The following is a 27,407-nucleotide window of genomic DNA, read 5'->3' on the forward strand; positions in this document are numbered from 1 at the left end:
GGATACAGTGAATCCTTGCTTAGCATGCAGGTGCAGACATATTCCGAATGTGCAGGAGGCTGTGTGTGTTAAGTCCCTTCAGTGGGACTACTGGCACAGTAATTACACACTCTTCAGTGAGTCCCAGTCAAGCCTTCGTGTAAGCACACATCTGTTTAAATCTCAGAACAGTCTTGCAATATGCACTTAAATGTTTTTTTTTTTTTTGAGCTGTTACTTTATTCACAGAACACAGATGGTCAGTGCAAAACAAGAGAAAGCACCCAGTAAACATCCAGTGAGGAAGAGGAAAAAGAAGAGAGCGGCTAATTAGAGTTAACATGATTTAATGTATGTATATATAACTATTAAAAGGATATTTATTCCATGCTAACAATCTTGGGTATTTTTTATTCAAAAGTCCTTTAGAAAACCTAGCAGTTTCTTTTCTTTTACATTATGCTTCAAATGAACATTTCTAGAGAACCTTATCTATTTCAGAGCTTCCCATGTGTAATCTCTTGAGTTTGTAAAGGTTGATGAGGAATAAGTTATTTAATAAGCTGCCATACTTCATGCAAAGAAAGAGCTAAGAGAAAGAGCAAAGAGACAGACCAGGGCTGGGTCCAGAGCACACTTTTCCCAGTCAAAAGAAAGTGTGAGCAGTGCAGCAAATAGGCCCAATTATTTAGGATAAAGAATGTCAGAATTTGAGGGAGGGTCTGCTTTCCTAGAGAAGAGCTTTCCTTATTATATAATAAACCCTAAGCTAAGAGAGCGTTTCTAAATGATATCCCCCAAAAGTCATAGTTTTACTTCAAATTAACCTTCACTTATGAAGACTTCCAAATTAATTTATTCTTATATTGGCGGCGGCTGGAGTCAATATTTACTAAAACCACTTAAAATTAGCTAATTATCTGAGATAGATACGTGTACAAAAAGATATACAAATTAAAACCATTTAAAAATGATAGATATCATAATTTGTCCTTGGCCAAAACTTGTATGTTCAGAAATGATTGTGAAATTAAAACCTAAAATAAAAACTGTACACCATGTACTTGAAATGATTTACATTAGAAAGCAAGGCATCCTTCATAGTTACAGATTTAGTGTCTCGGGTGGGTTGAGGAGAGAAACCCCATGATACTTTGAGTTTCTGTACTTCTCTCGGATGGACTGCTGCGCATGCTGTGGTGCTCTGAGGTAGGTCTGGTGGAGGTCCAGGAGGCAAGGCCTGAGGCTTTCCAGGGTGTATCCAGTCTTTTGGACTAATGATTGATTCCGGCCAGCTCTGTCCTGTGATGGTATAGAGTGCTAAGTGAAAGGCAGCTCCGGCAATAATCGACAGCAGGTACTTCAAGTACGGGTCCGCATCTATCAGACATAATTCTCCCAAAAACATTGCTAAGCTTTCAACCTTGCTGTTTGCAGGCTGCAGGTGTAGGAAGTACTGTGTAAGAAACTGGTTTACTGTAGGTGCAGCCAGGTCAAAAGCAAGGACCTTCAAAACCAGGTGCTCCATTCTCAGAACCTGTTTCTTAGAATAGGTATCATCTGTAATGTACACCAACTCGCCTACTTCTGGGGGGTATATTTCTTCAAACTTTGAGGCAAGCAGCATGGCGGCAGTACCCACGAGCTGGAGCTTTCCTCTCAGCACAGACATGGAGGACAGAAAGCGGTCAATGTAGTTCACAGCCAGGTGCAGGGTCTCGTTCTGCAGCTTGTACTTCTCCCCCACTTCTACCAGCCAGTCCACCAGGATGGCCCTCATACTGCTGGTGATGTCAGGCTGTTTCTTCATGTAACCCACTTTAGGTTTACATTTAACCTCCACCTCCCTGAGGTATGCATGGATGTCTGCGTGGTACTCTGGCACTTCATTCACGCTCCCTGGCTTCTCATCTTCTAGCACAATTGATATGTCCATAGCATGTGGTGACTCAAAACTACCATCCATTGGAAAATCAAGAGGTACCAGAGGTTTTCGTGTGCCAGACAAAGCAATGGCTGTATTAAAAGCCAGCACATCTTCGCACACCGTGGCTTTGGGTTCGGGTGGCGGCTTCTGAGATTCTGCAGGGGCTTTGTCCACATGAATAGTGAAGCCTTCCAAGGAGGAAGAGCGCTGACAGGCTCATCATTTATCGGCAGGTCCTTTAGGGGTGCAGCTCGTCGTGTCTTGGGCCTCGGCGGCCCCGCCGCCCGCGCAGGGCCGGCTTTGAGCACCGCGGGCGCGGCCTGGCTCCGCGGCGGCCGGGCGCTGCCTTCTCCGGATTGATGTTCTCCAGCTCCTCCTGGGGAGCCGTCTGCGGCAGGGTCAGCAGGGCCGCGGCCCTCGGTGCCGATCGATCGGCCCAGCATCTCGACTCCCGCGGGCGAGCCGGATCCTCAGCCGCGTGAGCTCCACCCCGCAGACGCGACGCTGCAGTCCTGGCGCTCGCCGCAGGCCCAGCCAGCCTGCCGCCCGTGTGCTCTCCCGGCTGGGGCCCCTGCGGGACCGCGGAGGCCGTGAAACGTGCCGGCAGATGCTGCGGGGCGCGGAGACGCCTGCACTTAAATGTTTTTGAGGCTCACTTTATGTCTTCAAGTAAGAGATGATAGAAAGTTAACAGATGGCCACAACGATATTGAGTTGACAAAGGAAAAGCTGAATTTAGTTACTTCAGTTTCTGATTTAAAAAAAAAAAAAGTGAAAATACACTTAAGAGTGTGGGAGTGTTTTTCCATTGATGTGTTTTGTTTGCTTTCTTTTTAAATTTTGTTTTTGTTCCCCCTGGGAGCTGCCAGGCAGGGAGGGGAAGGGGAAAGGGGAAGGGGAAGGGGATGGGAAGGACTCCTGCCTCCTAGTGCTTAGCAGACCCAGGAGGTCTACTTTCTATGCAAATAAAGTTCACTTTCTTTTCTTTCCTCCAAGAGTCTCTTTCCTGTTGCTCTTTGTCACTAGAAGAGTTTCTTAATGCTGAAAACAATTTTTCTTGATTATCTTAGACATAAAAATGCTACTGACTTGACTGTGCATGTTTGAACATGTACAAATATTTCTTTGTTAAATTAAGTTTAATCTTGTACTTAATGTTTCCTGCTGTATGGAGAGAATCTGAAAGTGAGGCCAGAAATCAGGTGACACAAATGCTTCTTAATTAGAGAAATCTCTAGTCAGTACTAACTAAAAATATATTGACTTGTCTTTTAATCAGCTGTGCTCATTCCTAAGCATTAAATTCTGAGTATTTAGGGTAAAAATGAAACATTTGGTCCATTTCAGAAATAGCTAGACTTTTTCCAGACTCTCAGGGTAAAAGTAAAGCATGTAAAAAAAAAAAGTCTAAAGGGTTAATGCAAATGTTTTTTAAATGGCCATTTCTGATCTCTCTTGGAGGCAGGATGGTTATGGTGTTTATTAGTGTTTGCTTTTTGTTGTTGTTTTATTAGTAGAGTTGTTAGGAATATGTGTTTATGGGATGTCTCAGTACTGAACTCAGGAAAATAAGATCAATCTGTTTTTTTTTTTTTTTCATAAATACTGGGTAATATTTTTGTCTTGTTTTGTGTACTTTTTTTTTTCTTCCTTGTGGTACTGTGGCTTATGCCTGTCATTCTACTCTGGAGACTGAGATCTGAGGATCCTGGTTCCAAGTCAGCCTGGTTAGACAAATCCGAAAGACTCTTATCTCCAGTTACCCAGCAAAGAAGCCAGAAGTGGGAATGTGGCCCTTACAGTTCATTAAAAGTGTCCAGTGCAGAGCATTGCAGTGCATACTTGTAGTCCAGCTGAGGCAGAAGGATCTCAAGTTCAAGGCCAGTCAGGACAACTTAATCAGGGTCTTTCTCAAAAAGAAGATTTAAAGACTGGCTTGTAGAGTATAGCTCAGTGGTAGACTGTTGGCCTCATCTGTGTGAAGCCCTGGAAACAATCCCAGGTGAGGTTGTAGTTAGTTGACATTATTAAGCTCTCTAAGGAGAGAGCTTTAGCCAAGTTGAATCTAATTTAACATACAATTTTTCACTTAATACCGCAAATCCAATACATTTAGCCATTCATCTTGTTCTTTTCTGACTAATGATAGAGTGTTCCATGACCTATATCCTTCCACAAGCTTCCTGCTTCCACACGGTGTTATCCTGCCTAAGATTTCCATTCTCTAATCAGCCCTGTTGCTTTCACTTCCCTCACTGTTGCCTTTGGCCCAGCTTTTAATTCTTGTTTCTACTGTCATAAATGGTCCTTCCGTGGAGCTGGGCAGGTGGCTCAATGGCAGAGCGCTTGCCTTGCATGCATGAGGCCCTGGGTTTGATTCCTCAGCACCACATAAGCAGAAAAACAAAGCCGGAAGTGGCACTGTGGCTCAAGTGGTAGAGTGCTAGCCTTGAGCTGAAGAGCTGAGGGACAGCGCCCAGGCCCAGAGATCAGGCCCCCGACCAGACCCATAAAAAAAAAAAACATAAATGGTCCTTCCACTTCTGTTGGCCCTCCTATCTCCATCCATCTCTCCATGTCACCTTTCTTCCATTATGCACAAAAAAAATACAAGCTACTGCACAATAAGTATTCATGATTTGCTCCAATATGGTCCTGAATTAATTTTAAATCATCTCCCTGTGTGTTTTCTTCACACCCTAAACTCAGCCAACACTAATTACTCAATACTTTCTGAATTCTTCACACCTTTGCATTTTTGTATCTATGATTCTCCCAACACAAGAGGCATCATCCTATCCTAACATTCCCAATTTCCCTTTTTCCCAGGCAGAAGTTAAGCCCATGTCTGATTCTTTTTCTGGAAGAATTTGGCAATTTCTTAGGCATAGCTAAGCTTTCCTGTAATTCCATATTTTATAGTAGCTTCTAGACATTTGTTTTGACTACTTACTAGCTGTCTTTAAGTCCAAGTGGTCAGAATGTCAACTGATATAGGGATTTTCTTAAAATTTTTTATAAGACAGATATACCAGTACAAGTGATGGATATAACTGTAGTGAAACATGGAATTAGCTCTTACTGTAAAGATGTGACCGGGACATACATAGATTTTGTTGCTGGTATTATTTGGAAAAAGTCTGGAAATTTATGCAAATGTTTTTGTATTCAACATTCACAATTCTTACACCAGTCAGTAATGTTACCACTCTTCTGTCCTTTTGGTAGTGTAAATATGCATCAAAATTTTTTTGCTCTTGGGTTTGGAATGATAGTATATACTATAATGAAAGGTACAAAGGATGTGGAGATAGAATGATTGTGGTTCAAGGCCAGCCTAGGCAAATTAACCATACTCTTATGACCAGAAAAAAGCCAGAAGTGAAGGCATGGGTTGAGTGGTAGAGTACCATCTGTGATAGAAAAAAAACCTAATGAGAGCATGAAACCCAGAGTTAAAGCCCTTGTATCTACACAAAAAAAGCTAACTGAAAGGCTTAAGATGGCTTGGCTCAAGTGGTAGAGTACTAACCTGGAGTTTAAACCCCAGCAATATCTCGAAACCTATAGGGGAAAGATGAAGAAGCAGGAGGATCATAGTCCAAGGCTGGCCCTAAGCAAAAATGTGAGAACTCTCCAGGTATCAGTGGCTTGTGCCTGTAATCCTACCTACTCAGGAAACTGAGATATCAGGATCTCAGTTTGAAGCCCTGAGATCTAAGGATCTCAGTTTGAACCCAGCCTGGGCATGGGCAGAAAGTCCATGAGACTCTGCTATCTCCAGTTCAGCACCAGAAGCTGTGGAGCTATGGCTCATGTAGTAGAGTGCTAGCCTTGAGCATAAAAGCACAGCGACAGCATAACGTCCTTGAGTTCAAGCCCCAGGACCAGCACACACACAAAAATAATTTTCGCCCTGGCACCGGTGGCTCACGCCTGTAATTCTAGCTACTCAGGAGTCTGAGATCTGAGGATCGCAGTTAAAAGCAAGCCCGGGCAGGAAACTCCGTAAAACTTTTTTTTTTTGGTGGTGGGGGGGGGGGGTTCCAGTCGTGGGGTCTGAACTCTGGGCCTGGGCGCTTTCCCTCAGCTCTTCAGCTCAAGGCTAGCGCTCTACCACTTGAGCCACAGCACCACTTCTGGCTTTTTTTTTCTGCTCACGTGGTGCTGAGGAATCGAACCCAGGGCCTCATGCATGCAAGGGAAGCGCTCTACCACTGAGCCAACTTCCCAGCCCCTCCGTGAAACTCTTATCTCCAATAAACCACCAGAAAACCGGAAGTGGCACTGTAACTCAAGTGGTAGAGTGCTAGCCTTGAGCTGAAGAGCTGAGGGACAGCACCCAGGCCCAGAGTTCAAGGCCCACGACCAACAAAAAAAATAATGAATAAAAAAATAATTTGCTCTTGTGTCTCAACATGGACTATGAATTTTTGTTGAAAGTAGATTGTTTTAAAGTCTATCTATATTCCTAATCTATTGTGCTTAAAGACATTCAGACTATCTTTGATTCTTTTTTCTGTTGAGCAGACCTGGGATAGATCAAGGATACCTATATTTGAGCAAGCAGAGACAGAGGGTGTCCAAAGCTAATACCGATCTAACTCAACCTGTAACTGCAATTGTTTCATCCTGGGCTCTGTGGGAAAGAAGCTTTTACCTCCTTACTCTGGTTTCTGACAGAATGGAAGAGCTCCCCTGTTTCATCTCTGCATTGCTGAAAGTGTCCTCTGACCAAATGGCAGATCTGTTCTCAGACCTATTTTTTACTCGCCTATGATGCATGGAGTTCATCCAGGACCAATTTCAAACAAACATGTTTTAACATTTCTCCTTGTGTCTGGGTGTGACAATTTTCTATGATGCTAATGACCAACACACCCAAGGTCTCTAGAAGTCATTTAGATGACACATTCTTGCCTGTAGCTGAGCTCCCATCTAATGTTTGTGTATTTTAACTATCTTTTGTGAGGGTAGACTTTACATTGCCACCAAACCATACTTAATTGTGTAAGAAAAAAAAATCAGAAATACTCGGCTTGGTGTCCTAGATACATATTTTTCTCTAGTTACTTGACCCCTAAGAATATAGGAATTCAGCAGAATTCAAGCCTGTCTTAGATCTGTTGATTTTATGATGAATTACTATCATTAAACTACCACCTCCCTCTCTTCATGCCCCTGGATGTATGCTCTGCTCATGAATTCAATGTTAGTAACCTGAGATTGTTGATAATGACAGGATAGGGAGTCAACGGGAGCAGCTGTCCTGACTCAGACACCTGGTCATAGATGCCCAAGTCAAATGCTTCTGTATTCTTAGGAACTTCTGAGAGGGGGTGGTTTATGGCACTAATGAAAACCTTGGACGCTGGATTTAGTCTCTATACAACATGCCATCTGATAAGTTTTGATATGTTTCTCGTGGTGCATTCATCAAGTGAAACCTCCCAGAAGTGGGGACTTTGTAGTGGTTCAGATGTAGGCTCAAATGTTCATATTTTCTCTTTATTTAAAGTAACTTCTCTGAGCCTTTGCTTTGTCATCAAATAAACATGACAAAAACCTAGACCATGGGACTTCATAGTCCCATGATTAGATTAAGTGGAACTATATTCAAAAGGCCTCAAGGGAGGGAACAGTGAGTAACAGCTGTCATTGTTGTTTACCCAGGTTCTGAATTGGTTCCGATGGTTTTCTGTGACCTGAGAGCCAAAAAGTGAAACCCTTATGAAGCATTCTCTGTCTTTGGGATAAATCAAAAAAATGTGATAGATGCAATAAAAATGATAATGAAAAACAAATTTTTTGCTAATTCTGCAACACTGAAGTCTTACTTCCAAATTATTTCCTTCCAAATCAAAATTATTCAACCGCTTTGTGAGATAATGTGCTCTCCCTTCTTTGTGAATTAGTAACATCAGTCCTATTCCACAAAAGAAACAAAAATGAACAAATAACACAGAGGCTAATTTTTAGCTCAGTTTATTTCTAATTTGCAGGCTCAGTGCCATATATTCAACAACAGAAGCTTATGTGGTATCTGCTGCGTAAGGTGTCAGGCATTTTATATATATATATATATGTATATATATAAATAAAATATTATAGTGTGTGTGTGTGTGTGTGTGTGTGTGTGTGTGTGTGTGTGTGTGTGTGTGTGCGTGCTGGGACTGTGGCTTGAAATCTGGGCCTAGGCACTGACCCTTGGCTTTTTCACTCAAGACTGGCGTCTACCACTTGAGCCCAGCTCCACTTCCCTAAAGGCACTGTCTTAAGCAGTATAGATTAATAGGAGCTGCCAGACATAAAGTGTGCTAAGCTGATGATTGGTGCTAAGCAGTGGCTGGATGAAGAAGGAGAGGCATTATTTCTGCCCATGAGAAGAAATCAAATACTTTAAGGCTAAATGGTAGATATCTCCAGTATTTCTTTAAACTTAACACTCTGGGAGGCTTGAGAACTTACTTTGGGCATTCATGACAGCCAAGAGTACAATGAAACAGTTGGGTATTCTGTCTGCTAAAGATGATTGTGTGGATGGAAGTTAATAAGGAGGGTGGGAAGGACAGGAGTCTTGAATCTGCAGCAAGAGATGTGTTGCACAGAGAATACCTTCCTGATCCCTAGGCCAAGTAGTTTGGCCAGGCTCGGATATGACTTTACCTTTCTTTCATTAAAAGAAAAATGTTTTTTTATTGCTCTAAATTTGTGATCAAGACTGCCTCACTGTGGATAAAAACTCAAAGACCCAAGTGGGAAAGATTTATAGCATCAACAGCCCTGGTACGAGGCTAGGTCCCTGGGGCTCAGAGGACTGTGGGCCTCTGGTGTTTCTGGCCTTTCCAAAGGTAGAATCTCAGCTACAGTGGTTTCTGAGTTTACTTTGCAGATCAGCAAATACGAAGGGAAGCTGTATAATAATTAGAACCAATGGAAGAGAAAACATAGTAAGTTTTTTTTACTGTTTATAAAATGTTAATTTATACCTCAACAGCTGAAAAAGCAGCAAGTGGCTTAGAAATATTAGTCATCATCCTTTTGCATCTGATATAACAATTTAAAATTTTATTGTTTTTGTTTTTGTGCTGGTAGTGGGGCTTGAACTCAGAGCCTAATGCTCTCTCCTAGTTTTTCCTGCTATAGGCTGGTACTCTACCACTTGAGTCATATTTCCACTTCTGGCTTTTTGGTGATCAATTGTAGATAAGAATTTCACAGATTTTCCTGGCTGAGCTGATAACTAAATCCAGTACTTAGATCTCAGCTTGCTGAATAGCTAAGATTACAGGCATGAGCCACCAACTCCCAGCTAACAATTTAACTTTTTGTTTTCTGAATTCTTATGGAATGTCTATCATCCTGAAAACAGTGGGAGGTTTTAGTAATTTTATAACAAAATAAAATATTTACATTTAATCTGTATTATTCATTCTTTGTCCCTCATTAATCCTAGCCTGGAGAGCCATTGGGTGGTTCTGGAGACTTAAAATGTGACTGTAAGACCAAAATACATTATTTGCATAAGTAAGCAGGCCTATTTTTTTGTACACTTAATATACACTAATAAATGTGTAAGCTGGGCACTGGTGGCTGAGTTCAAGTCTTATTACTATAAAACAAAACAAAAAGAATGAATTCCTATATGTAGAAGTCGGGGGTAGCCAGATGACAGTGGCTCACACCTGTAATCCTAGCTACTCAGGAGGCTGAGATCTGAGGATTGCGGTTCTAAATCAGCCTGGGCAGGAAAGTCTGTGAAACTCAGTTAACCAGCAAAGAGCTGGAAGTGGAGCTGTGGGTTCACAAGTACCAGCCTTGAGCAAAAAGCGTAAGGGCAAGCTCTAAGTATAAGCCACAATACCAGCACACATATACAAATATATAAGTAGAAAGAAGACAGTGAAGGCTTACTACCCATGGGGTGACTGTGGCCTGGGAAAGGGTGCTGAGAGTCTCAGAGGATGAAGAGATGTGCAATGTGATTCATCCTGAAGGAATTGTGTCTATTTTTCAGTTCTTCCTTTTACTTTCTCCTTGAATGTGATTATCATTTTTGCAGAGACTACAATGGGAAAATGAAATCAGGCCTTGAGTTCAAGCACCATGATTGCCATCAAAATGGGGTGTGTGTGGCGGGGGTGGGGGTACATGAAAGTAGTTATTGAGGTAAGAGAATCATTAGAAAGCTTGAGGTTTGGGGCTGGGAAGGTGGCTCAGTGGTAGAGTGCTTGCCTTGCATGCATGAGGCCCTGGGTTCGATTCCTCAGCACCACATAAGCAAAAAGAAAAAAGCCGGAAGTGGTGCTGCGGCTCAAGTGGTAGAGCAGTAGCCTTGAGCTGAAGAGCTGAGGGACAGCGCCCAGGCCCCAGAGTTCAGGCCCCACAACCGGACCCCCCCCCCCCCAAAAAAAAAAAAAAAAAAAGAAAAAAAAGAAAGCTTGAGGTTTGACTCGAGGAAGATTGATGTCATCAGTCACTAAGCCAGCCTCTGTGTTTCCTCTCTTCCCACATTGCTTCCCAAGAGCCCACGATGAGATGCCCATCTTCTTTATATCCTCAGCCAGGATTACCTTGGGTAACAAAGGGCAGTGCAGTGGTGACTCTCATTTTGCATCTCTGAAAATGCAGTAAAAAAGCTCATAAAAAGCCTGGCTCAATACTCAGTTGAACTCAACAATCAAAATGGTTCAGTTGCAACATTTTAAAGAAGAATTATCAAAAGGAGGTAGCAGCCTGTCACCAGATAGTTTCCCTTCCAATTTATGTGTGCTATATATTTTTTTCTCCTATGCATGTTTTGGTTTTGCAAAGGCTACTTTGTGAGAGAAGAACAGACCCAGTGTGGATTGTTTTAGGACAAAGATGACTCTTAAGTTACTATCATGTTTGTAAAAAGTGAATTGGAATTCTTAAGAAGATATTTTTCAGCAATGTCAGACACATTAATAAGCCAGCTACAACATAAATGATGCAGGGAAGAAAAGAAAACAGGAGGGCATTGGATGTAACCATTATCTACAGACACTTACAAAGCTGCTTGAAACAGGATCTAAGACATGTCCATGCTTTCATCAGAGACACTGATTAAATAAAAGGAACAGACATTTGCTGAAAGCTTGCAGTACACAGTGCCCTGGGTGAAGTGTCTAGTGAATGATACAGGAAGTATAATCATTCTGAGAAGATGTTCCAAGCAGAATAATACCCTCCCCTCTCATACGCACACTAGGATCCACATCCTAATCCTGAAAATCAACAAATAGGTCAATAAATTATAGGGCAAAGGAGAATTAAGGTTGCTGTGATCAGCTGACATTCATGTAAAGATATTGCACTGTATTATCTCTTAGACCCAATGTAACTAACTGTAATCACAGTCCTTAAAAGAAGAAGTTAGAAGAAGGTGTTCACTCCTGTAATACTAGCTACTCAGGCTGAGATCTGAGGATTAGGCTCAAAGCCAGCCTGGGCAGGAAAGTCCATGAGACTCATATCCAATAAACCACCAGAAAACCAGAAGTGGCACTATGTCTCAAGTGGTAGAGTGCTAGCTTTGAGCTGAATTGCTGAGGGACAGTGCCCAGGCCCAGAGTTCAAGCCCCATAGCCGACTGCCACGCCCACCCCCCCCCAAAAAAAAAGCCAGAAGTGGAACTGTGGCTCAAGTGGTGAGTGCTAGCCTTGATTATAAAAGCTCAGGGCATGCGTAGGCCCTGAGTTTAAGCCTTAGGACCAACATGAAAAAGTAAAAAGGTGGTAGTAGAGGAAACCAAGGTCACTTTTTCACTCTTGAAGGAAGGATCCACAAGTCAAAGAATGCAGGTGATTTGAAGATGATAAAAGCAAGAAAATGAATTCTTTCCTGATGCCTCTAATAGTAATACAGCCTTGAGGGCATCTTAATTTTAGCCCAGTGAGAAGCACTTTGAAATCTAGCTTCTGGAGCTGTAAGAAGATACATTTATATTGTGTTAGACCATTAACTTTGTGATAATTTGTTAAACAGCTGTAGGAGTTAGACGCAGTAACATATAGCTATAATCCCAACACTCAGGAGGTAAAGACAAAAGGATTACAAGTTCAAGTTCCTATTTTTTAAAAAAATTAGCAAACAAAGAATACTGAAGAAATTCAGTCAGTTTCATGTAGAAGATATCTCTTAAGCCAGATACTAAAAATAGTAAGAATAAGCCAGGCTTAGTGATGCATGACTATACTTCCAGCTACAAAAGAGACTGAAGTAGGAGGATTACATGTAGCACCATGCTGGGCTTGATTTTGAAAGTAGAGTCTCACTAACTTTTGCCCAGGCTGGCCTCAAACTACAATCCTTTTATCTCCAACTACTGGTAGTTGGGATTACAGGTGCAAACCACCTTGCCAGGCTCTAGTTTTACTATCTATTAAAAGAGTCACCAAAGTAATACTCAGAAGATCAGAAAAAAGTAAGACTCATGGGCTGGGAAGGTGGCTCAGTGGTAGAGCGCTTGCCTTGCATGCATGAGGCCCTGGGTTCGATTCTTCAGCACCACATAAGCAAAAAGAAAAAAGCCAGAAGTGGCACTGTGGCTCAAGTGGTAGAGCGCTAGCCTTGAGCTGAAGAGCTGAGGGACAGCACCCAGGCCCAGAGTTCAGGCCCCACGACCGGACCCAAAAAAAAAAAAAGACTCATGAGCCTTGGTATTTATCATATAATAGATGGGTTCATTGTTTTATTTAATCTTATCGTAAGTAAAAAGGTAATGACATTGTTGGATCACCCAAGGATGGGGATAAACTGTTTATGAGAAATATATCACTGAGTGGCCTCAGGTTATGTACACATCAGAATAACTTACACAGCCCCAAATGGTGTAGAGCAGTCTCTCAGACACCTCTTAGCACAGTCTAGAGGTGCAAATACACATGGCTGCTGCCAGTGTAACATGACATACTGATTTACAGTAAGCATCCTTCATCAGTAGAAGGAATACATTCTAAAATAATGGTAAGAAGTGGGCTGGTTATGGTGGTACACATCCACAATTCCATCTCTTCTGGGCAGAGTTACCAGCGATTGCTTCTCAAAAACAAGAACTTAACTGGGGGTGTGCTTCAGTGGTAGAGCATTTGTCTAGCCTAGCAGGAGGCCCAGAGTTCAATCCCTAGTATGCTCCTTCCTCAAAATAGTAAATACATAAACTGGTAAGTCATTTTTATTATTTTTGTCAAGTAGTATTGTATGCTGAACATAATTACATGTCCTATAATTATACAACTGGTAGCATCACGTGTTATTCACAAACATGTGAGTAACATGTGATGCTTTGTGTAGCTATATTTATCAAAGCAACAGGAATTTTTTCAGCTCCATTGAAAACTTACAGGACCACTGTTTTATATGTATTCTATCACCAGCAAAAAATGTCTTTCTTTGCTTGCCAGGTGACTGATTCCTTCACTTTGTGAAGTTTTTAGTTAATCTCAAAGGAAAGATACAAAGTATTTATGTAGAATTGATCAATGTTTTTGAAAGAAGAGATAAGCCAGGCATGGCAGTACACTTCTATAGGCCCAGGTACTAAGGAAGCTGAGGCGGAGAAGAGAGACCAACCTTGAGCAACATAGTGAGTCTATTTAAAAAACAAAACAAAACAGCAACAACAACAATATATTCGTACATATTCTCAAACTGGACCTTGACAGTAATACTTAATAATGCTAGAGAGCTTCCAATCCATGTAGAATCTCTTCACAGATGACAGAGAGGGTTTGGTATTTTGCTGTGAGGTATATAAATGCTTTCCTTACTACACTGTGTCCTGCTCTATGATGCGTGTATCTGCATATATTCATCCATGGAGACTGATCTTCCCCTAATTGCAAAGCACAATTTTAGACCTAACACTGACTTCAGTTTGCAAAGACAGTCAGACCTTACCCAGTGAGGTTTGATTTTGTCTTCCCGAGTGGTCTTCAAAGCTTCTGATAAGTTCCAAGTTGGCTGTTCTTCTTAGTTTTCATCAGAGCACAAGATGACATTTGCATTTGTGTGATCTCCATTTCAAGGTATTTGATGGTGTTAGATTCGCTCAGAATGATTTCAGGCCAGATTCCAGATCTGTGCACCATGTTTATTAAGCTGCCCTCACCAGAGCAGAGCCCATTTCTGCATATGTGGTATAACACCTAAGCTCCAGAATCTGAAGTGAAAATGGAGAGAGAATCTTGTACCTCTGGAAGCTCCCTACTACTTCCAGTCCCTGTCTTGTACTGTGGGTTCCCCCACTGCCATCCCTAATCTCCCCACAATATTTAATCTCACACAGCCACGGACATCCTTCCTGGCAGCTCAGCATTCTTCCCCTTCCTCAGTTAGGAAATGGCCTGGCTGAGTGGCATTGGCAAGAAGAGGGATAATGTCTGTGTATACACAGGTGTGTTAGGTATGGTAGAACTACACATTTTTGTCTGTCCATCTGGGATGTCCAGCCTGGCTTGTAAGAATGCACTGTTGGCCTTTGAGTGACCTCAGCCCTAATGCCCAGAATGGTGGGTCCCTGGACTTCATTCTTTTTTTTTTTTTTTGGGTCCGGTCGTTGGGCCTGAACTCTGGGCCTGGGCACTGTCCCTCAGCTCTTCAGCTCAAGGCTAGCACTCTACCACTTGAGTGGTACACAGCACCACTTCCGGTTTTTTTCTTTTTGCTTATGTGGTGCAGCATTTGGCAGATAAATTTTAAAGTTAAGGCATTTTATTTTTAATAACCTTTTTATTTTTTGAGACAGTCTTGCTATATGGTCCAGGCTGGCCTCAAAGTCATGAACTTCCTGATTCAGCTTCCAAGTGCTGAAATTAAAGGCATGCATTACCACTCTTCCAGTTAAAAATTCTTTTTTTATATTTCTATTAAAAATTTTCCTTAAAATGTTTTTCATAGAAAGTACTTGTGTGTGTGTGTGCGTGTGCATGTGCATGTGTGCCAGTCCTAGGGTTTGAACTCAGGGCCTGGGTGCTGTCTGAGCTTTTATGTTCAGAACTGGCACTCTACCACTTGAGCCATAGCTCTACTTCTGGCTTTTTTGGGGGATGGTTAATTGGAGAGAAGTCTTGTGAACTTTTCTGCTCAGGCTGACTTTGAACCGTGATCCTCGGATCTCAGTCTCCTGAGTAGCTAGGACTAGAGGCATGAGCTTCTAGGACCATATAAATTATTTTAAAAGAAAAAAAAAAACTTCCTTGTTTTTTCCCAGAACCTTTGAGATAGTAACTCGTGATTTCTAAATATGCAAAAGTTCAAAGAGCCTCTACTAATATATTCTTCTCTAATTATTTAAAAATTAGACATACTAACCACTAAAAAGCATTTGATTTGCAGTAAATAAAATCTCTACTCTCCCAGCATTTGTGTAAGCCAAGATGAAATTTCCATGTTTGTCATCGATATGTTCTCATTGTTCTTAAGGGATTTCATCCAAATGTTTTGCTGTCATTGGCAAGACACAGCCCAAATGTGGTCTCAGTGATGTGTTCTGTTAATGTCAGCATTGGAACCAAAATAATCGTACTTACTATTTTTTGCCAGAATTTTTGCATTTCCACTAATGTTTGTATTTCTTGACAATTGTACAACATTGTCAGCTATCATGAACAGAAGAAAAATGTAGCATCTCTGTGATGAGTACCTTTTTTAAAGCATGAGACATGCAGATACACACCACACAGACATACCAGACATACAGGCATCCACTCACCCTAGACCCTCAAATTGAAAGGTGGCGCTACATCAAAATTGAGGCCCATTATTTGTATGCTTTGAGGAAAAGGTCATGCTGAGAACATGTGTTTTCATTTGTTTCCCGTTGTCAAGAGCTGGAGGATAGGGAATATCTTAATGGATAATTTATCCTTACCCACAAAGCATCCACTCTGTGGGTTTCTGAGGTAACCATTATAAACACCACACAATCATATTTAGTTAGGAATCCACCACATAACACTAACTCTGAGTTAACAGGGAAATGCTTCAATATCCTCAGTTATTTTTCTAAGATTTTGCTTACTAGTACAGTAGGGTAAAACTGTGGAAAGGCACTTTTATTTTCTTAGAGCAGAAAGTATCAAACTGACTGTAGAATTTTCTGTTTGAACCAAGAAGGAGAGAGCTCAGAGAGCCACTGGCTTCCTGGTGGACCCCTCCCAGCTGTGCTGGCTGGTCAGAGCCCATCAGCCAATCAGTGCGAAAGCTGGATACGGAGCTTGTTTACCAGCATCAATCACATCCTGACTCTGTGTCTCCCTCCTCCTGTGTGGAGCAAGGGGAAGCTGAGTGAGGGAACTTGAATACAGGCCTAAATAAACTACGAAACAAGGACACAGAGCAGCAAATGATGTTCTGGGCAGTTTTAGTTCATCTTTAGCCACAGGTAAGAGATTCTGCTTTGTGATTGGAGGCTAAATTGATTTCTACCCAGTTCCTTGCTTCTTCTTTTTTCTTCTTCTCAAAACTAGTAGATTAAAAGCCACAGAGAAATGATTTTTTTTTAATGATTAAAAATACCTTCCTCCTCTTATTACTAGGTATTTTACACTCAACAAGTAAAAAGCATGGTATTTTTATGTAAGGAAAGGGTGAGCCCAAGTTAAATTAAGACAAAAGTTTTTTTTTTTTTTTTTTTAAACCAGGGCTGAGAACCGAACCCACGGCCTTGCGCGCGCCAGGCGGGCGCCCTTCCGCTGGGCTAAACCCCCAGCCCCAAGACAAAAGTTTTATAAGGTAGTAACATTATATCAGGTGTTGAAATTAGAGCCTGAAACATTAGCTCTGTGTCTTTGGACAATATAAATATGTTGCATTGTGAATCTATTTACTTGTTAATCTTTCAGAAATCCATGTTTTAGTGTGCTCTTTGGCTTCCACACTCATTCTTTTTTTTTTTATTTTTTTTTTTATTGTAAAGATACTATACAGAGGGTTACAGTTACATGAGTAAGGTAATGAGTACACTTCCTATTGCAAACTCGTTCATTTTTTAAAAAATTTAACTCGTTCATAAGGTCTTGTGCATCCATTTAAGTGTGAAAACCTGTTCCTTCCCGCATATTTCTCTTTGGAAGTTCTAAAGTTTTCTAGAGATTAAAGAGGAAAAAAAATTCCTGCTTTGTCTTTGTTTTGTGTTTAATTCTATCTTGTTAGCATTCGAGTAAATACTTTAGGAAACTGTATTTTGATGCTATTCATAGGATTTTTCTTATTGCTTTTCTCTGTGTGTGTGTGTGTGTGTGTGTGTGTGTGTGTGTGTGCGCCCAAGCGCATGCGTGCACTGTCCCAGTTCTTGAACTCAAGGTCTGGGCACTATCCCTGAGCTTTTTGCATAAGACTAGCACTCTATCACTTCTGGCTTTTTTTGGTGCTTAATTACAGACTAGAGTCTTATGGACTTCTTGCCCAGGCTGGTTTCTAACTGAAATCTCAGCCTCCTGAGTAGCGAGGATTATAGGCGTGAGCCACTGGTACCTGGCTCTTTTCCTCTTTTTATTTGACATCAACTAGTTGCATTTTAACAATTTTATTTGTGTGTATAGTCTTGATCATAATGACCCTTTTTACCATTCCCCCACCACCACACTTTCCAAACTAGTCTCATCAAATCTCTTTGTTCCATTTCACACATGTATATGGAGTGTTTTATCTGTATTTATCTCCCCCCCCCCCCCATTTATCTCCCCATTTATCTGCTCCCTTCCACAAATGCCTTCATCTTAGATATGTTACAATTTCTTTTTTTTTTTGGGGTCTAGTCGTGGGGCCTGAACTCTGGGTCTGGGTGCTGTCCCTCAGCTCTTCAGCTCAAGGCTAGCGCTTTACCACTTGAGCCACAGCGCCACTTCTGGCTTTTTTCTTTTTGCTTATGTGGTGCTGAGGAATCGAACCCAGGGCCTTATACATGCAAGGCAAACGCTCTACCACTGAGCCACCTTCCCAGCCCTATGTTACAATTTCTTAATGTTCTTTTTTGTTTAAATATGTTAATTGTTTAAAGAGATTCATAAAATTTTTTAAAGTAATCATATAAGACTGCATTGTGGTTTATATACTGCTTTCTGTTGTTAAATTTTCCCTAACACTGAGGTTTTTTCAGTTTCATTTATTTTCTATTTTTCAGCATCTACTGGGGAAAAGTGTGCCTCCCATTTGAAAAATGGCTACTCAGGGATTTGGTGGTTCCCTTGTATGTGATAGTCTTCAGATTGGTGCTGTGGACTTTCATACACAGCCAGAGGATTCCTTGCATACATGAGACAGCTCTGCTCTTAATTGTTATCCTGTAGTTGGATTTCTCAGCCTTGGCACTCTTGGCACTTTGTTCTAGAGAATTCTTTTTGTGCATCGTAGGACCTTTAGTCTCTATCTCTGGTCTCTTAACCACTAGAGCTCCTTCCTCCCCACTTGGGACAACCAAGAAGTACATTATACTTTACCATTGGTGAAACATTGAAATGTGGCTTCTGGATTATTCTGGGCACTGGAGAGTTAAGGAGGAGGCCAAACTCTAGTGTATTTGCAGATGTAGACCATTGCTCATTTCCCCCCCTCGCTATTCTCTTAGAAGCTTCTGCCAACCATGATTCATGGAATGACTTTTTTGAGCTAAGAAATCTGTGGCTCTTCAGTTTATTTTCTTTCTTTAGCTAAATGTGTTTTGGTTTTAGCAAAGTGTTTAACACAGTGGAGCTCTCTTAAAACAAAATAATACATATAAGGATACATTTTTCCCAGTAGACAGTTTTAACAAAGCATGAAAGTCTTCCTGCCTGGTCTTTGTTGTGTGCCTGTACCTCCCTGTCCAGCAAATGCTCTCACCCCTGAGGAAGAGGGCTGTAGGGCACACCTGCTACCTTGAACAGCCCTGGAGAACACTAATGGTTTGAAAGCTGACATTTAAGAACTGGGAGGGATTGATGGAAGGGGTGACATTGTTCAAAAAGAAATGTATTGGGTTTTTTTTGGTTTTGTTTTGTTTTTGCCATTCCTGGGGCTTGAACTCAGGCCCTGGGCACTTATGTAGCTCCATACATCAATTTTAAATTAATTTTTAAAACATGAAAGAAAAAAAAAACTTTTCCATGGTTCCTAAAGCACATTTTCACGTGTAACTGTCTTCTTTCTTGACAGATCGCAATGAACGAAATAAACTAGAGCATCGTTCTTCAAGGTATGAATTTATAGTATTTCATAATCTGGTATAAAATTCCTCATTTGGACAAATACTGTCTGGAAGTACAACTAGATCCATGTTAGAGTTTACTGTTAGGTTGAACTCTTCTGGGACATTCAGAGAAGCTTCACAAGGAAAAGACTGTTAATTTCCTGAATAAATCTGCAAGATCCCTAACTCTGGAAGATGTTTTACTTTGAAAATTCCTCTCAGTGATAGATCATGTTTTCATATTATTTTCTTCTCATCTCCTTCCTTTGGTCCCTTATTTTCCTCCTATCCTTGTGAACCACTGTTTTTTTAAAGTATAATATTTAAGTATTTTAAGTGTTTTATTACGTATGTAAGTATCAAATATTAATAGTGCTACTTGCCTAATTATAATACTAATATTTCATTGTGAAAAAATATACAGAATGAAACAAAAGCAAAAAAAATTAACTTGCCTTCTATTAACTAGCTCACTACAGCTACAATGTTGTTGCATAATATATATTATGCATATCCAAATAGATTATTTTAAGTTCTTTTTTCTTTCTTTTTTTTTTTTTTTTTGGTTGGTCATGGGGCCTGAACTCTGGGCCTGGGTGCTGTCCCTCAGCTCTTCAGCTCAAGGCTAGCTAGTGCTCTACCACTTGAGCCACAACACCACTTCCACCTTTTTTTGTTTATGGAGTGCTGAGGAATTGAACCCAGGGTCTCATGCATGTAAGGCAAGCACTCTGCCCCTGAGCAACCTTCCCGGCCCTATTTTAAGTTCTTTATTGGGAAGTGTGGCACTGGGGATTGAACGTAGGGTCTTGTGCTTGCTAGGCAGGTGCTTCGTCGCTTGGGACACACCTTTGGCCCTTTTGACTCTGGTTATTTTGGTATAGGTTCTTGAGTCTTTGACCATCAGGACAATAATCTTTGTGTTTATGCTACTACCATAGCTGGGATGACAAGCTCACAGCAGTGTACCTGGCTTTTTCTCTTGAGATGGGTCTCACTAATTTTTTTGCCCAGGCCACCTTAAACCTGTTACCCACCTATTCTCCATTTTCCAAGCAGCTAGGATGTCAGGCTTGAGTCAAAGCTTCTTTTAAGGTCTTGTTAGGTGGTTTCTGATGGCCATGAATGTTTGACCAACTTAAGCCTCTCAACTCTGCTGAGAACATTTCATCATTACTGAAGAGTATTTCTAAAAATCCTTTCCAATTTGTGAAGGCAGAAATCATCTGACTTTCTCACGTAAGGCTGACAGACTGCATTGGAAGTTTTTAGTCTAGGTCTGTGGAACAGTATAATTCTTCTAATACCAATTCCTCCTTATTCTACTTTTTTTTTTGGGGGGGGGGGGTCCGGTTGTGGGGCCTGAACTCTGGGCCTGGGCGCTGTCCCTCAACTCTTCAGCTCAAGGCTAGCACTCTATCACTTGAGCCACAGTGCCACTTCCAGCTTTTTTTTTCTTTTTGCTTATGTGGTGCTGAGGAATTGAACCCAGGGCCTCATGCATGCAAAGCAAGCGCTTACCACTGAGCTACCTTCCCAGCCCCGAATTCCTCCTTATTCCAGATGCCATCACTTTGATTTTGCATTTTGTGTTGTGGGAATTGATAAGGTGTGAAGAATGCATTCATTAGGTTGACTAGTTGGAAAAGCCCAAAACCTAATGCTTTTTAAGGGAATTAAACCCTAGAATGTGTTGCCTTCAATGAAGAAATACATAAAATTTCTGAAAAGTCTATTATTTAGACTAGAAATACACTTTGCAGAAATTGCAAATCAAAATAAGTAAGACCTCATGTGAGAGAAGAAAACAGCAGGGTATTTAGAATTTTGACTGTTTTTTCCCCCAGGTATAATGTACATATACTAAAGTTTACTCTTGTATGTAGTCTTGAGTTTTGGCACACATATAAATGTTTTTACTATCATAATCACAAAAAAGCTGGGTTGTTTCTTCTTTTGGGGGGGTTAGATACTGTGACTTGAACTCAGTACTTGAAGTTTTCATTCATTGGCTAGCATTCTACCAACTGAGCCATGCCTCCAAACCCATAAAACAGTTTTTACACCTGATTTGTGTGTGTGTGTGTGTGTGTGCACACACTCACGCACATGCATGTACACATGCTATTCATAGGGCTTGAACTTGGAGCCTGGGCACTGTCCCTTAGCTTTTTTACTCAAGGCTAACACTTTACCACTTGAGCCATAGCTTTTTAGTGGTTAACTGAACGTAAGAGTCTCATGGATTGTCCTGCCTGGGCTAACTTGAAATAGCAATCCTCAGATCTTAGCCTTCCGAGTAGCTAGGATTATAGGAATGAGCCTCCAGCAGCTGGCTAAGATGGATTTTTTTTTTAATATATAAGAAAAAGAGAGAAGCAGAAGTGAGAGTGCATTTAGAATGTGTAGAAGTATGGGCGACAGGAAGTTGGAAGGGTGAAAGATAATATTGATAAAATTTAGTATTCAATGTACATTCTTATACTGAAACAGCAGACAACAGAAAAAGGTGGGGGAAATGTAACTTAACACATTTTAAAAAAATCTTGAAGATTTAGATCATCATAAATTCACCACAATGAAGAATTTGTGATTGTCTCCACTCCCTCCCAAAGAGATTTGCTTTGATCTTGTTGCTTTGGGGACAGATGTGAGAGCTGGGTTTAGATACTTGGAGACTAGCACACAGACGACACCAGCAGAGTTGTTCCTCATAAATGCTCTGACCTACCAAGAGGAACCCTGCCACCTGGAGGAATAGCTGACTACAGGTCTAGGGTAGAAGAAAGTACTAGATGAGTCTGAGCTCCTAGTTTAGATAGAAAGCAAGAAAGTATCAAATGATAGAGTTGTGCCTATACACACACACACACACACACACACACACACACACACACACACACACACACACACACACACACACACATATATATATATATATATATTATAATGGGATCAGGCTTATTGATTTGTATTTATCATCCCAGATACTTGAGAGGCAGATAATTAGGGGAACATGGTAGTTTGAAGCCAGGCAGGGCAATAATTAGTGAGGCCCTATCCTTAAAAATTAGCTGTAAATGAGTGGGCATATCTATAATCTCAGCTAGGAGGGGGAATAGGTAGGAGGATCAAGATCTAAGGCTAATCTAAGCAAAAAGCCTGAGACTCTATTTAAAAAATAAGGGAAAGCAAGCCAGGTACTGGGTGGCTCACAACTGTAATCCTAGCTACTGAGAAGGCTGAGATCTGAGGATCCTGGTTTGAAGCCAGCCTGGGCAGAAAAATCTGAGCCATTTATCTTCAGTTAACCAGAAAAAAGCCAGAAGGTGTGGCTCAAGTGGTAGAGTACCAACCTTGAGTGAAAAAGCCAAGCAAAAGCCAAAGACCCTGAGTCAAGCCTTAGTACTGGCAGGCGAGAGAGAGAGAGAGAGAGAGAGAGAGAGAGAGAGAGAGAGAGAGGAGAGAGAGAGAGAGAGAGAGAGAGAGAGAGAGAGAGTGGGTGGGGGGAGGCTACCACCTTCATCAGGTGATTAACATATCACTATGTGACAACTTGCAGTGTGTGCCTCCAGGTGACGCCATCAGCAGTACACACAGATAGCACTTAATGTAGTACTTCTTCCTAGCATCTTAAAAAAAAAAGTGTCTAGGAAGACACAAAAACAGCTGGGAGATTATTTCAGATTTTAAAAAGATTGATGAAGAAAATGTGGTATATATACACAGTAGAGTTTTTTTTTAAATTTTATTTGTAAACATACTGTACAGAGGGGTTACAATTACATGGGCAAGATAATGAGTACATTTCCTACCAAGCATTGCAGCCTCCTCCTCTTTTTACCCTTCACCTTCCTTCCCAGCCTCCCCCCTCCCCCCCCACCCAATCCCCCTCTCCCCCCCTACCGACATTGTAAAGCTCGTTTTTGACATGACAATTTGTACTTCTCATTGTTGCAACAGGTCCACCTGAATCCTTAAACAACTTGTTTTTCCCCATCTCCTCCACAAGTTATACTGACATCAAATATAGTGAAAGCGGGGGTTATACTGTGGGGGAGGGACATACAAAGCAACAAAGAAATAATCTTTTGAATGCGTTAGAAACACATGCATGAACGAAAAAAAAACATTAAAATACATATCTAAGGGTTCATTTTCCTAACATCACATTATCTGACCTTTTCCGCTTGACTCATACATATACTAGATATTGCAAATAAGGGAAACCATGGGACCTGTGTTTCTTTGGGCCTCGCTTACTTCACTTAATATAATTTTTTCCAAGTTTTTCCATTTCCTAACAAATGGGGCAATGTCATTCTTTCTGATGGAGGCATAGAATTCCATTGTATATATATACCACATTTTCTTGATCCATTCATCTACTGAAGGGCATCTGGGTTGGTTCCATATCTTAGCTATGGTAAATAATGCTGCGATAAACATAGTTGTGCTGGTAGCTTTAGTGTGGTCTTGTTTTGTAAACATTTGGGTAAATGCCCAAAAGTGGGATTGCTGGGTCATAGGGGAGGTCTATGTGAAGTCTTTTGAGGAACCTCCATACTGCTTTCCAAAGTGGTTGAACAAGTTTACATTCCCACCAACAATGAAGTAAGGTTCCCTTCTGTCCACATCCCCTCCAGCATCTGTTGTTGTTAGAGTTCTTGATTTTTGCCATTCTAACTGGAGTGAGGTGGTATCTCAATGTTGTTTTGATTTGCATTTCTTTTATGGCTAGGGAGGTTGAGCATTTCTTCATGTGTCTATTGGCCATCCTTCTTTCTTCTTCAGAGAAGTTTCTCTTTAAGTCTTTAGCCCACTTATTTATTGGGCAGTTGTTTCTTTGAGGATTTGTTGTTGGGGGGTTTAATTTTTTGAGTTCCAAGTATATTTTAGATGAGACCTTGTCCGTTGTATGGCTAGTAAAGATCTTCTCCCAATCCGTGGGCTTTCTATTGATCTTGCTAGCTCTGCCATGCAGAAGCTCTGCAACTTTATGCAATCCCATTTGTCCAACCTTTCTTTGATTTGTTGTGTTTCCGGGTCTCTATTCAGAAAATTTTGGCTTGAGCCAAGGAGACCTCCAGGGTTTCTCCTATTCCATCCTGTAATGTTTTCAGAGTGTCTGCTTTGACTTCGAGGTCTTTGATTCATTTGGAGTTGATTCTGGTGCAGGGTGATATATAAGGATCTAGCTTTAATTTTCTACAAGTAGTTAACCAATTTTGCCAGCACCATTTACTGAAGAGGCTGTCTTTGTTCCATTCTATTGTTTTAGCTCCCTTATCGAAGATTAAATGGCTATAGGTCTGTAGGTTCATTTCTGGGTTTTCAATTCTATTCCATTGGTCCTGAGGTCTGTTCTTATGCCAATACCAAGCTGTTTTGATTACTATGGCTTTAGAGTTTGAAATTTGGTATTGATATTCCTCCAGCAGTGTTCTTTCCGTTGAGGAGCGTTTTTGCTATTCGGGGTCTTTTATTGTTCCATATGAATTTTTGGATTGCCTCTTCTATTTCCTTGAAGAATGAGGTTGGAATTTTGATAGGTATCGCGTTGAATTTGTAGATAGCCTTGGGAAGTATTGCCATTTTCACGATGTTAATCTTTCCAATCCAGGAGCATGGGAGGTTTTGCCATTTTTTAAGTTCTGTGTTGATTTCCTTTTTCAAGATTTTAAAGTTTTCATCATAGAGGTCCTTCACTTCTTTGGTTAAGTTAATTCTTAGGTATTTTATTTTTTGTGGGACTATTACAAATGGAGTTGCTTTCCTAATTTCAGCCACACTTTTCTCATTGTTGGCATACAGAAAAGCCATGGATTTTGGGGGGTTAATTTTATACCCTGCTATTTTGCCAAAGTTTTGAATCAGCTTGAGTAATTTGGGAGTGGAGTCTATAGGATTCTTTAAATACAAGATCATGTCGTCTGCAAACAGGGAGAGTTTTATTTCTTCTTTCTCTATTTGGATCCCCTTTATGTCTGCATCTTGTCTTATTGCAGCAGCTAGGCATTCTAATACTAGATTGAAGAGAAGTGGGGAGAGTGGACATCCTTGTCTTGTTCCTGAGTTAAGAGGAAATGGCTTTAGTTTTTCACCATTAAGTATAATGCTGGCTGTAGGTTTGTCATATACAGCCTTTATTGTATTGAGGAATGTTCCATGGATTCCTAATTTTTCCAAAACCTTCATCATAAAGGGGTGTTGGATCTTGTCAAATGCTTTTTCTGCATCTATTGAGATAACCATGTGGTTCTTATTCTTGCTCCTGTTGATGTGATGAATAATATTAATTGATTTGCGTATATTGAACCAGCTTTGCATCCCTGAAATGAATCCTGTTTGATCGTGGTATATGATTTTTTGGATGAATTGTTGAAGTCCATTGGCCAAAATTTTGTTGAGAAGTTTTGACAGCAGAGCCTTTTATGACAAGTGGCTAAGATTGTAAATTTGTGAAGCAGAATCACTGATACTTCTGCAAAGCATTCTGGCCAAGAAATGAAGCCAATGTTAAATTGCCTGTTTTATGAGTTTTCCCTTAAAATTATATATATATATATATATATATATATATATATGTATATACATATGTATATATATGTGTGTGTATTATATATGTATATAGATACATACATATATAGATTGATATCTATATATATATATCAAATACACACACACATATCATTTTTTTGCCGGTCGTGGGGCCTAAACTCTGGGCCCAGGGCACTGTCCCTCAGCTCTTCAGCTCAAGGCAAGCACTCTACCACTTGAGCCACAGAACCACTTCTGGCTTTTTCTGCTTATGTGGTGCTGAGGAATCGAACCCAGGACCTCATGCATGCAAGGCAAGCGCTCTACCACTGCACTACTTTCCCAGCCCTCACAACGTTTTCATAGCCTTAGTATTTTCTGAGCTGTATTCCTTGAGATGAATATCATAACTTCACTTTTCTGAATACTATTTTTGGTTAAGGTTTTCTATATTGTTGAGAAAAGATTATTGAGAAAGTTATCTGTGAGCTTCCTTTCTCCTGTGTTTTTCTCTCTCAGTTTCTGGCTTATCCTATTTGGCCCATATTAGACAAAAGTTTTCACAAAAAGAACATGATCTTTTGTTTACAGTGACAATATCATACAAATGTCATCAGAGTCACAAAGCCCCAAATCAATAAATAAAATCCCTCCTGAAATCCTGAAGGCCTTTGGAAAGCAACAAGCAGGCAAGCCACAGGACCTGGGTGAGCACTAGAAAAAATCTCTAGGGCAGCCAACTCTATATGGAGGAACTTCAGAGGGCTCTATTTAGGAGGCAGCTGCAGGAATCTGAGCATAAGGGTTGAATCTGGGAAAAAACAAGGAGAGATGGAAATGAGAGGCAGGTTCAAGAACTATTCATGGCCAGGTACAGAGACTCACATCTGTACTCTCGTGTCTTGAATCTCAGGGTGGAGATCAGAAAGACCATGTTTAAGGTCAGCCTGGATAAAAAATTAACAACACCCAGTTTCAACAAATAAGCTGGGTATGGTGGCAAGAGCTTCTAAGATCAGCTACAGGGGAGATATAAATTGGACTGTAGTCCCAAGCTGGTCCAGACAAAAGATATAAGCCCTACCTGAAAAAATAACTAAAACATACAGAGGTGGAGGTGTGGCTAAAGTGGTGGAGGGCCTGCCTAGCCAAACGAAGGACTTAAGTTGAAATCTCAGTACTGCAAAACAACAACAGTTCAATAGGCAAAAGTAAACACACTAGATGGTAAAAGACAATACACTAGGACATGATAAATTATACAGGTCTCTAGACATTCACAGTGAGACCAAAGGAGGATATTCTTAGGAGAGGAACACAAGGGATAAATAACTATGTGCATATGACCATATAAAATAATATTTATCAAAAAGAACTCCAAGAAATGGGAACGAACATTGTTTCTTTTTTCTTTGTTAATATTTTTGTTTTATTTACCTTTTGCCTTGTTTGTTAGTTTATCTGTCTCTGGGAGGTTAATGGGAGGCTTGGAAGGGGTGGGACAGAGGGTGAACAAATGCAGCAGAGGTACTAGACACTATGTTGAAAATGAACTATACAACTTGTGGCTGGTGACGGGAGGGAAAAATTGGGAGAGAGAGAGAGAGAGAGAGAGAGAGAGAGAGAGAGAGAGGGAAGGAATGACAATGTTAAAAAAGAAATGTACTCATTACTTATGTAACTGTAATCCCTCTGTATATCACCTTTACAATAACAATTAGTATATATAAACAAAAAAAATTCAGTAGGCAAAACCCAGCAAGTGTGCAT

The 27,407-nt window shown here is 40.7% G+C and overlaps 2 pseudogenes; both read right to left on the reverse strand.

Moving 5' to 3' along the window:
- Positions 1 to 766: 766 nt before the first annotated feature.
- On the reverse strand, positions 767 to 8,387 carry LOC122120792 (annotated as a pseudogene).
- Positions 8,388 to 26,404: 18,017 nt separating this feature from the next.
- Positions 26,405 to 27,407, reverse strand: part of LOC122120793 — a 117,035-nt pseudogene continuing 116,032 nt past the window's right edge.

Source organism: Dipodomys spectabilis, unplaced genomic scaffold, assembly GCF_019054845.1.
Source record: "Dipodomys spectabilis isolate Male_0828 unplaced genomic scaffold, ASM1905484v1 ptg000178l, whole genome shotgun sequence".
NCBI classification, from domain to species: Eukaryota; Metazoa; Chordata; class Mammalia; order Rodentia; family Heteromyidae; genus Dipodomys; species Dipodomys spectabilis.